Source organism: Peromyscus californicus, unplaced genomic scaffold (genome assembly GCF_007827085.1).
Source record: "Peromyscus californicus insignis strain IS unplaced genomic scaffold, ASM782708v3 Scaffold_12__1_contigs__length_115047231, whole genome shotgun sequence".
In the NCBI taxonomy this organism is placed as follows: domain Eukaryota; kingdom Metazoa; phylum Chordata; class Mammalia; order Rodentia; family Cricetidae; genus Peromyscus; species Peromyscus californicus.
In genome coordinates, this window is record NW_026294413.1 from 38,942,546 (window position 1) to 38,957,941 (window position 15,396).

Sequence of the window (15,396 nt, forward strand, 5' to 3'; positions counted from 1 at the left end):
AAATAGCAGGCATTTAATAACTTCCAATACTAAGAGATTTCTTACATTCCATTTACAAAATGTCTTAGACAGAACAGAAAGTTAACATTAAAATGTGTTTTGTTGCAAGAAGTCTTAGCTGGGGTTATCCTTGTAGATTCCTGGGAGATTCCCTTGTACCAGGTTTATACATGACCCCAAAATATCACACCTTTCTAATGGTCTATTTTGTACACCCCCCCCCAACATTTCCTCCTACAGTCCACTAACAAAGTCTTAGCAGTAACAGATACATAGCCTGAACTTGCCATCTCCTGGAGGAGGGGTGGATTGGGATGCAGTGGGAACAGAGGGGACTGGGGAAGAGAGACTGAGAGGATAGGAGGGAAGGGAAACTACAGCCAGGTTGTCAAATAAACAAACAAATAGTTTTATTTAAATAAAAAGACTCAAAATGTTTTTAAAAAGAGACTATAGACTACAATGGATTATAATGTCATATGGTTGTTATTTAGAAAAAGATTTACAAAAAATAAAAAAATTAATCAGGGACATTTGAACACTGACTAAACATTTAACAACATTAAGCAATGATATTTTATGACCACCCTACCAAAAGCAATCTACAGATTTAATGCAATCCCCATCAAATTCCCAACACAATTCTTTACATACTTTGAAAGAATAATCCTCAATTTCATATGGAAAAGTAAAACAAAACAAAAAACATGAAAGCTAAAAAAATCCTACCCAATAAAAGATCATCACCAACTCCATATAACATCCAAATAGATGAAGAGCTATAAAACAAAACAAAAAAACCAACTAGCCATCAACAAGCAAATAATCCACTTAAAAAATGGGACAAGATCTCAACAGAGAATTCTTTTTTTTTTTTTTTTTTTTTTTTTTGGTTTTTCGAGACAGGGTTTCTCTGTGTAGCTTTGCACCTTTCCTGGAACTCACTTGGTAGCCCAGGCTGGCCTCGAACTCACAGAGATCTGCCTGGCTCTGCCTCCCGAGTGCTGGGATTAAAGACGTGTGCCACCACCGCCCGGCCTTCAACAGAGAATTCTTAACAGAGGAATCTCAAATGGCCAAGAAGCACTTACAGAAATGTTCAACATCCTTAGTCATCAGAGAAATTCAAATCAAAATGACTCTGAGTTTCTATCCTACACCTGTAAGAATGACCAAAATAAAATACAGAAGCGACAGCTCATGCTGTTGAGGATGTGGAGCAAGGGGAACACTCCTCCACTGCTGGTGGGAGTCCAAACTTGTACAATCACTTTGAAAATCAATATGGTGGTTTCTGAGAAAATTGGGAATTGATCTACCTCAGACCCAGCTATAGCACTCCTCAGCATATACCCAAAAACAGTCCATCCTACAGCAAGGACATTTGCTCAACTATGTTTACAGCAGCTTTATTTGTAATTACCAGAAACTGGAAACAACCTAGATGTCCCTCAACCAAATAATGGATAATGAAAATTTGGTACACTTACACATTGGACTATTACTCAGCTGTTAAAAACAATGACATTGTTAAATTTGCAGGCAAATGGAACTAAAAAACAATCCTGAGTGAGGTAACCCAGACAATAAAAGACAAACATGGTATGTATTCATTTAAAAGCATATATTAGCTGTAAAGTAAAGGATAAACATAATAAGATCCACAGGCCCAGAGCAGCTAAGTAACAAGCAGGACTTAAGGGGAGAAACAAGGATCTCCCTGGGAAAGGGAAATAGAATAGATTTCATGGGTGGCCTGGGGTTGGTGGGGTAGCAAACAGGAGAGATCAGGTGGGAGTTAAGGGAAGGAGAAATTACTGGGAGAAAGGACTGGGATTGAGGGGCAGTTTGAGGAGGAGGTGGAAACCTAGAGCAATGAAAACTCCATAAAATTCATGTAAGTAACCCTTGCAAAGCCTCCTAGTAATAGGGGACACAGAGCCTGAACTGGCCATCTTCTGTAACTAGACAAGGCCTCGGATGGAGGGATTGGTACATCAACCCAGCCACAAAGCTTTCTACCTACAATTTGTCCTGCCTGCAGAGTGTTCTGGAAGCAGAGCCCAACAGAATCCTCATCAAAGACACCACAGACCCTTCATCCAGCAACTCAAGGGGGCACATGCAGAATCCTACAGGCAAGCATTAGGTGGAGTTCAAGGAGTCCTGCAGAGGAAGGAAGGAAGAATCAGAGGAACCAAATGGGTAAGAGACATCATGAGAACACAACCCACAGTATCAAGTCATTGATTGGGGTTCACATAGATCAGGTAGCCTGTAGGGGTCTATGGTAGTTTAAATGTAATTGGCACCTATAATCTCATAGGGAGTGGCACTATTAGGAAGTGTGGCTTTGTTGGAACGGGAATGGCCTTGTTAGAGGAAATGTGTCACTGTGGGGGTGACCTTTGAGGTTTTCTATGCTGAGGATACTGCCCAGTGTTTCAGTCAATTTCCTGTTGCCTGCAAGACTCAGGACTCTCAGCTACTACTATATTACCATATCTGCCTACATGCTGCCATGCTACTGATCATGATATCAATGCACTGTACTTCTAAAACTGTAATCAAGTCATCCCAATTAAATGTTTTCTTTGTAAGACTTGCCGTGATGATGGTGTTTCTTCACAGCAATAGAAACCCCTAACTAAAACAGAGTCTGACAGGTTGTTTATATACATGTTATGGCTGAGTAGCTTGGTGTTCTTGTGAGATTCCTAACAGAGGGATTGGAGGGTTTCTTTGACTTTTTTGACTACTTGTAAGACCCTTTTCTCCCTACTGGGTTCTCATGTCTATCCATCCCTGATGTGATAGTATGTGCCTGGTCTTATTGTAGCTTGTTATACCATGTTTGGTTGATGTTCCTGAGAGGCCTACTCTTTTCTGAGAGGAGGCAGATGAAGACTGGATGTGGGAGACAGGAGAGGTTGGGGATAGAGACTGGGGGAGGGGAGGAAAGGAAAATTGCATTTGGGATATAATATCTGAGAGAAAAATTTTTAAAAAAGGAATGCTATTTTAGCTGAAAGAATAGTACTAAGAATGTGTTATTTTAAAAGGATCCTCATTGTAAAGACATAAATGTTGAAATATTTCTGATTTAGTAATAAGAGGATAGAAATTGGTTTTATAGAAACTCCTTAAAGAGAATAAAGATGGTGGTTGTTTAAAAAAATCACAAAATCATTTGTTACAGAATTGTCTCTGCTTAAACTTGAATACATGTGAAAGCCATGAACCAAGAAATGGGCTACTGGGATTAGACATATTCCAGGAGGGTAGATACTCAAATATGGAGAAAAAGAAAGTACAAAGAGAATTATGGAGGCAGAAAGGTTCAAGCGTGAAGGGTGGTGGTTGTCAAAACGCAGTCCAAGAATGGAGTTGTGTGAGAATTCTGAGTGCTTATAAGTGAATTCCAAGAAAAAAGGTCAAGAGTCTTGTAACCTCAGTTTCCTCAAAAACAAGGAATTGTTCTTGCACTATGTGTGTGTGCTCTTCACAGGCAAAGCAAATAAGAGTGAGTTTACTTCACATGTTGTTATTTATATGCTTCTATGAAAAAAATAGTTTTTGCCATGTGTGCTTTTCCTTGTGATTGTAAACAGCTTGAACTTTTGAGAACTTTACTGATGTGATATCTCTTAACCCTCAGAGTTGAGTTGCCTGATGCTTTGAATAAAGTTGGCTACTGCATGAGATTATAGTCCATCTCATTTTTAGGCTCCAGTCTCCCAGGTCCATGCACTAACTAGAGCAGTAAACACTAGTGAATGAAACTGAAGGGTGTCAAAGGCTTCAACAAAAGAGCTGTACAGAAAGCTATTTGTAAACCTGCAATCTTCCAACCCAAAGAATATATTTAATTAGAGAGGATATTAAAATATACCCATAATAAAAGCAGAGAATGATAATTGGGGTTAAAGATTTAGTGAGGATAGGGAGATTGAAGAGATTACAGAGTTGGGGTGGTTTAGCCAAAGCTAAGGTTATATCAAGCAGCCTTATGGAAGTACACTTATTTGTAGGCTAATTATAAATTTGACATGTAACTGGACATGCAGTATATGACTTTAATTCCAGAACTCATTAGGTGGAGGCAAGTGTATCTTTTGGAGCTGAAGGCCAACCTGATCTACATAGTAAGTTTTAGGCCAGCCAGGTTTACACAGTGAGACAATGTCTCAAAAGAAATATATATATATAATAGTGCCAAAGTATACTTTAGAAGGCAGTAGGGATGAAAAATATCAAAGATCTGATCCACTGCTAGATCAGCCTGTCAAGATGTGCCCATTGGTATAGCAGTGGCAAAACAGTTGTGAGGATAACCCAAAGTTTTCTGATTGGATATGAGACTTACTCCACAGGAAGCATATTATGCTTAGTTGTGAACTTGATCAAAAGCCCATAACTGGATAGACCATAGGCCCATGACTGGAAACAACTCTTGTTGCTTTCCTAAATAGCCATGTTGTAAAATTACCTTCTAAATATTTATGCTTATAACCATGGATTTACCTGCTCTCAACATTGCTTAGAGAAGATTTTTTTTTTTAAATGGTTAGTGGCTAAGGCAGAGCCAAAGTTTTTAATGTAAGTAATCGTGAGTGTTCAGCTCTCCAGGTGGTCCTAAAAAGAGTTATAAGGAAACAGTACTGGATGGATATGATCAAAATATATTGACTAAATGCATGCACTTTTCAAAGAATACATAAAATTGATTGATAAATATACAAGTCGTTGGATACATACATATATAGATGTGTAACACTAATAATCATGGGAGAAGAAGACAATGAGAGGGTGGAGGAAGGATTAAAGAAGTTGGAGAGGGGATATGGAAGGGACTGCAGAGAGGAAAGAGAAAACAGAAGGTAATGTAACTATATTTTAATTAAACGTGTATACAAGTTTAAAAATGAAACAAAGACAATTGTAAAAGGAATATTTATTCCTCCATCTATACAGAGAGCCTTATGCTATTAAAATAGGTATAGTTGCAATAAATTTTTTTGTTTCTTCCTTAAAATAAAAAGATTGATAATATCAATTAGGTCTGTCAGTATTACATTTAACTTAGTAAAAGTATAAAAATGGTAACGATCAAAATAACCGAAGTGTTGAACAGTAAGCATGTGATATCCTTAACATCTCATTTAGTCACTATAAGAACAGTTAGGTGTATAACTTCCTCTTTTTTACAAATTATGAGAAAGTTAAGTAGCTTTTCCTGACAAGCTGTTTTTTTGCCTGACAAGTGGCAGGCTCTATTTCTACATTGTCCTGTTCCACAGCTACAATTAATCTGTTTGGATTCCCCTTGATTTTCCTCTTTCATCAAAGTGAGAGTCTGAGCTGTGATTTTTCAATGAGATGCTTTTTGCATCCGATTCTGGCTAAGATTCTAAGGCAATAATGAAAATTTCATGCTCCTAAGTACATAGGATTCCATGTTTTGTACTGTTTATGTGTGCTTTGTTGGTTGTTGGTGTTTAAAATGCACTCTCCTTGTTTTATCCAAGGCTGGCCTGGAACTTGCACTCCTTCTACCTCAGACTCCTGAGTAGTGGGATTTGAGTATACATATCACTCTTGGTTCGGTTTTTCATTTTGAAGAATTGGAGGTGGGATGGTGTTGTACAATTTAACACGGAGGGATTTTGTATACTCTTGGTCATATCATGAGAATGTTTTATTTCCTGATATGATCTAATGAAATTGATTCTAGTTGAAAATTTCTTCTTTCTTTTTTTCTTTCCTTCCTTCCTTCCCTCCCCACCTCTCCAACTCCTTTCCCCTTTTTCCTTTCTTTCTTCTTTCTTTTTTTCTTTTGGTTTTTAAAGACACAGTTTCTCTGTGTAGCCCTGGCTGTCCTGAAACTAGCTCTGTAACCCAGGCTGGCCTCAAACTCACAGAGCTCTGCCTTCCTCTGCCTCCTGAATGCTAGGATTAAAGGCATATGACACTACCCTGGCTTAGTTGACAATTTCTTAGCAGAAAAAATAGATTGCATCAATTATTAAATTCCCTTCATCTTAAAAATGTACTTTTAATCTACATGAAGCAGCAAACTCCCATGTTCCTCAGTTTCCTACTCTGAAGAAGACAGAATGGGACTTTTGATGAGTTCACACATTATGGTGTTCTGTGGAAATCACTGTCTCCTTTGTCTTTTTCAGGCTTTCTGTAGAAATGACATCATTTAGTATTTTGTTCTCATCTGTAAGATTCATATATTGTGTAATTGATATCCATGTCTCTGCTTTCCTATATGTCTCTGTTCAGATATTCCTTTATCAGACAGTATTTGCTTTGCCCATCATCTTAAAAGGAATGCACATTTTTCTCTGAGTCCTTATGCTGCTTTAGTTGGAGTTGGCAGGTTTTTTTTTTCCCCAGAAGTAATGCTTGTGAAAACAAAATTGCATTGGTAAAAGTTTCACAGACAAGGAAAGCATTTTTAATGGCTCTTGTCATTAAGAAAGAGAAACTGAATTCATCTGAGTTGAAATCTGTTGAAACAAGACCCAGGGGTTATCATAAGCTGGGGTGAAAAGAGGGGCTTGACTACTGATGTTTATTCATTGGTTTTACTCCAATTACAATAATTTTGTAATATTTTCTTGGCAAGGGATGGCTTTTAATTTCTCTGGAAGGAACGTTATTAAAGAGTCGGGAGCTTCGAGGTTAGGGTCCTATCCCTGCAGATAAACGTGGAGATCAGGCTGCTCTCTCCTTGGTGTGCACATTTCATATGTTCCTCTCAGTTCCTGGGAAAAGGACATTCCTGGAATGTGAAATTGGCAAGATGTTTTAAAAATGTTTGAGTTTCAAAAGGGCAGGCAGATAATTTACAATTGCAAATTTTATAAAGTAAACGGTGGAAGAAAAAGGAGATCAGTAGTCTAGAGTCAGGAAGATATCTGTGTGACTTTAGTCAAATTGAGAGTAAGTTCTTGATCGAAATTCTTATTCAGAAATCAGAGGAATCTTCAACCATTTTTCATTTATTGAAAATATTTAATAAGTTAACCCAACTGCTTTTTTCTATTGATAACCATCAACAAACTAGAAAATTATCTCAGAATTCACATCCATCTGAAAACTGCTTAATACTAAAGTGGACACTTGGATCACATAGTTTTCAAAAGTAAATAAAACAAGAAGACCATGTGTATTTGGAAATATTTCTTTAATTCTGAAAAGGGTGCTAGTTATACTTTTATTCTGTTTATTTTTAATATTTAATATCTCCAATAAGTATATTGTACATTATACCAAAGGTGTCTGTAGAACACTGCAGAGCCAGTGGACAGTCTCTGCTACTCTATTAATATTGTCTCCTTTCTGCATGAAAACTCAAACATCAAACATTCTTTAAAAATCTTATTGTCAAACTCTTGTGCCACTCAAGCCGAAAAGACGCAAATTCTAGAGAAACTCCTCTATATTGTGAAGTATTTGAAATAGATCCCAGACTGATGGTGAGAAAGAATACTTTCGGTTTCTGTTAACAAGCTCAAAGTTATTTTATCTATCTAAGGTAAATTTTTACCTAAAATCAATCATCGCCACTAGATATGATTCATATTTTAGCTTTGTACTGCTGTCATTTCTCAAATTGTCCTTAATCCTTTGTATTGCTGTTTGTATAGTTTCATTCACTTTGAGGTAATTGCTTACTCTGGGAAACCATTTTGTCACTGTTTAAAAACATGTATTTCTTCTTCATTTATATAAAAGTTTTTGTTTCAATAATGTAATTGCTATATTTTTGGAAGTCTTATTTTCCTATGTTTTAGAAAATGAAGGATTAAATAATGTAGCATATTGATTTATATATATTTATCAATGTAGTATATTGATTAATGAAGTAAATGCATTGAATATTTCTATAAAGCACACATGACCTAATGGAAGAATATGATAGTCATATATATATATATATATATATATATATATATATATATATATTAAATAAGCACAGGAAAACTATTTCTATGTAGTGAAAATTTCTCTGTGGGAAGTATGATTTGCTATAAAAACAGAACACATGAAAGTCTGAAAGAACAAGGATGACAGCAAAAGAAATAGTCAATTTCCAGGAACAGCAATAAATATTGTCTTGTACTAAACCTGTCTGTGACTACATTATAGTAAGAATTTATAGTTAGCAAGACTTAATAGTACAATGACAGATTTAAGGAAAGCTAAAATGCAGCCAGGTGGTGGTGGCACATGCCTTTAGTTCAAGCACTTGGGAGGCAGAGCCAGGAGGATGTCTGTGAGTTCAAGACCAGCCTGGTCTACAGAGCGAGATCCAGGACAGGCACCAAAACAACACAGAGAAACCCTGTCTCAAAAAAACAAAAAAGAAAGAAAGAAAGATAGAAAAATCTAAAATGTATAATATTAAATATGGTACGGATTTAAAACTGATCTCTCTAGTGCCGGGCGGTGGTGGCGCACTCCTTTAATCCCAGCACTCGGGAGGCAGAGCCAGGCGGATCTCTGTGAGTTCGAGGCCAGCCTGGGCTACCAAGTGAGTTCCAGGACAGGCGCAAAGCTACACAGAGAAACCCTGTCTCGAAAAACCAAAAAAAAAAAAAAAAAACTGATCTCTAACAATTTGATTTCAGTTACTTTTCATAGCTATCAATCACTGGCTACGTGGTTATAAGTAGGCAAGATATACAAGAATTCAAAAACAGTGTTATGGTTTTATGGTTACTGAGATTTGATATGGAATTAACTCACACCTAAAAACCATCAATGGCTCCTGGGCACAAAACAGGCTTTTAAAATTGTCTCCTTTTAAGAAGCATGGTTTTAACCATTCATCATCTATATTACTCTTCTTAGCTTCTTCAACACGTCTTGTAACTTCAGTGACACCTGCAGAAAATCCCTACCTTTTAGACACTCTGACATTTACCTTCCCAAATATTGGTTGAAAGCACACACAATAATATTCAAGATCTGAAACCTACTTAGGGAAAATCAGGAACATGACGTATAATTTGGCAATATCTGGGTCTGCATGGTGGTCTTGGAGTGGGGCTGATGGTACCAGTCTAGAGAATGTGACTTCATTTCCCTCATCAGAATCCTATGCAGCAATAATCCACTATGAACAACATATGTAAACAACTTATGAATGATTACAGAACTTACACTGAAGTGAAATTTTATTTTCTAAATATTTTAATCTTACAGACTCTTTTTTTCAAAAATACACACACACACACACACACACACACACACACACACACACACACACACACACACTATAGGTAGTTAGGTGATTAGATAGAAAAAAAGGTAGATACATAGATAGATAGAGTCTGTGCTGAAAGTGTGTGTATTCAGATGCCATTGCCTCAAGACCAGAATAGGGTGTCAGATCCTGTAGAGCTAGTATTACAGGCAGTTGTGAGCCACCTGACATGGATGTTAGGTAGCAAACTATGTCCTCTGTAACTTGATGTTCATGTTCTTAATCACTAATCCAACTCTCTAGCTCCTGAGCTCAAAATTCTAAAAGAAGCTGTAGTCAGAGTCAGTTGAAATAGTCATAGTGTCTTTTCCAGAATGATTCATGTTTTTCACATATTAGCTAACCATACTGAGTATGAACCTGAACACCAGGTTATTAGTATTTCAAAATAAGCCAGTTTATGCTACAAAGTACAGGTTAAAGTTCATTTATATAGGCAATAATATAAAATTGGCAGTGCTGAAAATTCATAGTAAATAACAAACAGTGTAGATGGCAGTATATCAAGTAGACCACAAGAGTAGGTAATTCACTTAGAGCCATGAGAAATGAAGCAGAACTGCCAAAGCGACCACTCTATCATTTCCAATAAAAACTTGTTAGGTCTATGTACATCCCTTTACTTAAAAGGTTGTCAGTACCAGAAAGAGTCCTTCTTTAGCCATACTACAAAATTAAATCTTCTCAACAATCAACAATTATCTGATTCATGCTGGTGCTGGAAGAAATTACTGTTTCAAGGCAGCCTTTGGTCAAATGTTCAGTCTCAACTAATAGAAAATAGAAGAATATGACTTTTTCACAAAAATTTCTCATTCTACAGCATTTCCACAAATAACTTACGTTTTCTGTGTCTGTACTATAAAAATAGGATGAAAGCATCATCAACATAACCTGCATAGAAAGAGATAGGTATGGTATGAATATCATCATGATATACTTATCAAACAAAGTTAAAGTAAGGTAATTTTCATTTACCATGGTCTCCTAGTCCTTGTTCTCCCTCTCTGTTCTTGATCCAGCTGGGATCTCCCGCTCCCCCAAGCTATCTTTCCCGCGAACCTCGCCCTTCATTACCCCCACTCATGTCCAGGTTGTTCATGTAGATCTCTTCCATGTCTCCATCATTGGGTGATCCCTGTGTCTTTCTTGGGGTCCTGTTTTCCAGGTAGCCTCCCTGGTGATGTGAGTAGCAGTCCAATCATCCTTGTTCCACATCTAGTATCCTCCTATGAGTGAGGACATACCATGTTTGTCTTTCTGAGTCTGGGTTACCTCACTCAGGATGATTTTTTCTAGATCCATCCATTTGTCTGCAAACCTCATGATGTCATTGTTTTTCTCTGCTGAGTAGTATTCCATTGTGTATATGTACCACATTTTGTTTATCCATTCTTCAGTTGAAGGGCATCTAGGTTGTTTCCATGTTCTGGCTATTACAAACAATGCTGATATGAACATAGCTGAACAAGTTTGGGAAGCATCTAGGCAGTGGGACCAGGTCCTGTGCTCATTGCATGAGTCTGCTGTTTGAAACCTGGGGCCTATGCAGGATCGCTTGGCTCGGGCTGGGAGGAGGGGACTGGACCTACCTGGACTGAGTCTACCAGGTTGACCTCAGTCCACAGGGGAGGCTTTGCCCTGGAGGAGGTGGGAATGGGGTGGGCTGGGGGGCAGGTGAGGGGGGCCATAGGGGGAAGAACAAGGGAATCCATGACTGATATGTAGAACTGAATTGTATTGCAAAATAAAAATAAAAATTTTTAAAAAAGTAAGGTAATTTTATTGGTAACATTAAAACACATAAAAAACAAACAAAAAACAAACTCAGAATTGAAAGAAATTTAAACTACAGAGAACTCTCCATATTTTAAAAGTCAATAGACAAGTTAAATTTAAAGAAATGCAAGGGAGGAAATACAGCTCAGTGGTTAAAGGTACTTGCTGCTAAGACTAATAATTTGATTTTGACCCCAGCAACACATACCATAGAACTAGTCATCTCCTAGAAGCTGTCCTCTGACCTCCATATGTGGGTCATGGCATGCACATACCTGTTGCTCAGTTTTTCTGTGTCCACCTGGCTCCTGCAACTGCTTAGACCCAAGTAAACACACAGAGACTTATATTACTTATAAACCATATGGCCATGGCAGGCTTCTTGCTATCTAGTTCTTATATCTTAAATTAACCCATTTCTATCAATCTATAAGTTGCCACGTGGCTTGTGGCTTACCAGTACTTTTACATCTTACTTCCTCTGTCTCTGGCTGGTGACTCCTGACTCAGCCTTCCTCTTCCCAGAATTCTCTTCTCTGCTTATCCCACCTATACTTCCTGCCTGGCTACTGGCCAATCAGCACTTTATTTATTAACCCGCACATTCACAGCATACAGAGCGATATCCACAGCACATACCCACACATTTATATGTCACACAAAACACACATATACACACTAAATAAATAAATAAATAAATAGATTAAATTAAAAAGAAAGAGCTGCTGTGTAGTAATCACATGGCCTTATATGAGGTGTTTAACACCACAATGTGCTCATACATAATATGTGGACAGTGATAGTTCTCACATTGCTGCAGACTTTTAAAATTAGGTTATGATTAAAATACATAATGTACTACAAAATGTCTAGCATATCAAACATGCAGTATTACTTTTTCTTTCTTCTGATGGTGTTGGGAACAGTCGACATTTTATCAATCTGTCTCTCACTTTTCTAATGACGAAATAATAGCTAAAATGATACACTCTTAATGACTTGATCGCCAATGAGTGTGGTGCTTTGAATGAGAAAGGCCACCAGGGACTTAAATATCTGAATGTTTGGTGCCCAGTTGGTGGAACTTTTTGAGAAACACTAGAAGATGAGGTCTTGTAGAAAGAGGTGTGTCACTGGGGTAGACTTTGAGGTTTCAAAAGCCAACCCCATTCCCAGCGTTACTCTCCCTGCTTCCTGCCTGTTTGTGGATCAGGATATAAGCTCTCAGCTACTGACCCAGTGCCATACCATGCCTGCCTGCTTGCCTGATGATATGCTCCCTGAAGTGATGGATTAATCCTCTGAAACTGTAAGCTCCCAAAGACTTCTTTCTCCACAATTTGTCTTTGTCATTGTGTCTGTACACAACAATAGAAATGTAACTTAGACAATGACTAACCTGTGTCCAATTTCTTGTTTATATAACCTTATCCAATTTGTATTCACTAAAATATGAGAAAGCATTCATTAGTGTTGCCAAAATTTAATTAGTCATCATAGTGAAGATTTGGTGATGAATAATTAGATGAAAGTAGCATGATATGATAATGGTAGATCATGAAATTTACAGCTATTTTTCCCTGAGAAGTATGTTTATGTAATTGTATATTTTGGATAATTGTTAAGGTTTTTATTTACGTATTTATGCATTTTTATATTTTCTAGTCATTACATAGGGCTATAAAAGTTATTAGCTCTTTTTATTGCTTTATCTTCTTTCATGTTTGATTTTCAAGAGAGCAGATTTTTTTCTTTAGTCTTCTCTCATATTGCATCTTGACCACAATTTCCTTCCCTCCTCTTCTCCCAGTTCCCCCACTCACATCCCTTTCACCCAGATCCACTCCTCCATTCCCTTTAGAATTGGGCAGTCCTCTCAGGGATATAAACCAAGCATAGCATATCAAGTTATAATAAGACAAGGCACATCCCCTCATATTAAGGCAACCTAGTAGGAGGAAAAGGGTTGCAAAAGGGAGCAAAAGTGTCAGAGACAGCCTCCACTCTTTTAGTAGTTCTATAAGAACACCAAGATACACAATCTTAACATATATGCAACGGACCTACGGGAGACTCATACGGGCTCCCTGACTGTTAGGTCAGTCTCTGTGAGCCTGTATCAGCCCTGTTTAGTTGATTCTGTGGCCCATTTTCTTGTGGTGTCCTTGAGCCCACTGGCTGCCAAAATCCTTCCTCTCCCTCTTCCATAGGCTTCCCAAGCTCCACCTAATATTGGGCTGTGGGTCTTTGCATCTACTCCCATCAGTTATTGGATGAAGCCTCTCTGATGATGATTATGCTAGTCTCTGGTCTACAGGTATAGCAGAGTATCATTAGGAATCAATTCATTGCTTTTTTTTTTTTTTTTGTCAGTCATGTTTGGTTATACCATAGGTCTCTGGGTTATTCAGACTCTGGATCCTGGTTATTAAGACAGTGTCAGGCATGGACTCCCTCTCGAGGCATGGGTCTCAAGTAGGACCAGTCATTGGTTGGCCACTCCCACAAGTTCTGTGTCACTTTTACTCCAGCACATCTTGCAATTGGGACAAATTGTAGGTCAAAGGTTGGTGGCTGTGTTGATGTCTCAATCCCTCCACTGAAAGACTTGCCTGGTTACAGAAGATGGCTGGTTTAGACTCCATATCTCCCATTACTAGGAATCTTCACTAGAGTCACCCTCGTATATTCCTGGGAGTTTCCATTGAACTTGGTTTCTACCTCACCCTGAAATTCCGTCCAGTTCCTCCCTGTCTTGGAGTCCTCTCTCCCTCCAGCTTCTACCTGATCCTTCCTATCCCCATCCCAGGTCTATCCAAAGGGAAATCTACTTCCCCTTCCAAGAGAGATCCAAGCTTCGCCTACCTTGAGTCTGCCTTTTTATTTAGTCTCACTGTGTCTGTGGGACGTGGCATGATTAATCTTTACACCTAACGTGAATACATACCATGTTTGTCTTTTGTTATCTGGGATACTTCACTCAGTATTATTTTTTTTTCAAAGTACCATGGTATGTGATCTGCTTTTTTTTATTTTTATTTTTATTTTACAGGTGATTACAATTAAGAGATTGCACAAATCTCAGAAAAGACTGTGAACTTTGGACTTTTTAATAAGTTTGGGACTGTTACAGATTATGGAGTTTTGAAGTTGAACTGAATGCATTTTGCATTATGATATTTTTACAAGCTTATTAGGAGCAGGGAATGAAATGTGGAAATTTGAATGTAATTGGCCCTTATAAACTCATAAGGAGTAGCATTGTTAGGAGGTGTGGCATTGTTGGAGTAGGTATGGCCTTGTTGGAAGAAATGTGTCAATGTGGGGGTGGGCATTGAGATCTCATATATACACAAGCCAGGCCTAGTGCCTCAGTCCACTTACAATTGCCTGTAAGATGTAGGACTCAGCTACCTCTCCAGTACCATTTCTGCCTGCATGCCACCATGTCCCACCATGATGATAGTGTACTAAAACACTGAACTGTAAGCAAGCAACTCCAATGAAATGTTTTCCTTTATAAGAATTACTGTGGTCATTGTGTCTTATCATAGCAATAGAAACTGTAACTAAGACACCAAGCAATATACAAAACTATAGTATTCTATAATGGAATGTCTACTCCCTCAAGAAAGTTCTTTTCCCAAGGTCAGGCATTCAGACAAAAGCCCCCATTCCCTCGGGGGTTTGAAGAAAGTTACTACTTGCTAAAAAGGAAGTAATTCTTCTCTCTGGCAAGAGGAACTTATGGACCATCCATTAATGTAAGTCTTTGTTGCCTGTTAATGTGTCAAGGTCAATGCCAACTTCCTCAGTCCCTGATCAAAAGCCACACCCCAGCTCACACACTACCCTTCTCCCATTTAATTCTTTGTGCAATTACAAAGTATAAAAGGTGTAGCTTTTTATCAGTAAAATGGCAACCATCCCTATTTACCCTCAGATCTTTTCAGTCTCCTCCTTCCCTACACCAACTCCACACCTTCTCTTTGGGACCTGAACCCCACTAAAGCTGGACTCTGGCAATATCCTGGTTTTTTTGCCACCTGAATATGAATATTGTTCTTTGAAAGTCTGTAGACAATTGTGTTAGAATCTTGATAGGGATTGCATTACATCTGTAGAGTGCTTTTAGCATGATGTTCATTTTTTTTTCTTTTCTTTTTTATTAAGAAATTTTCTATTCATTTTACATACCAAGCATAGATCCTCCCCCTCCCTGCCCCTCCTCCTCCCCCCTCCCAGCCTTTCACCCCATCCTAACCCCCATTCCCACTTCCTCCAAGGCAAGGCCTCCTGTGGGGAGTCAGCAGAGCCTGATACACTCAACTGAG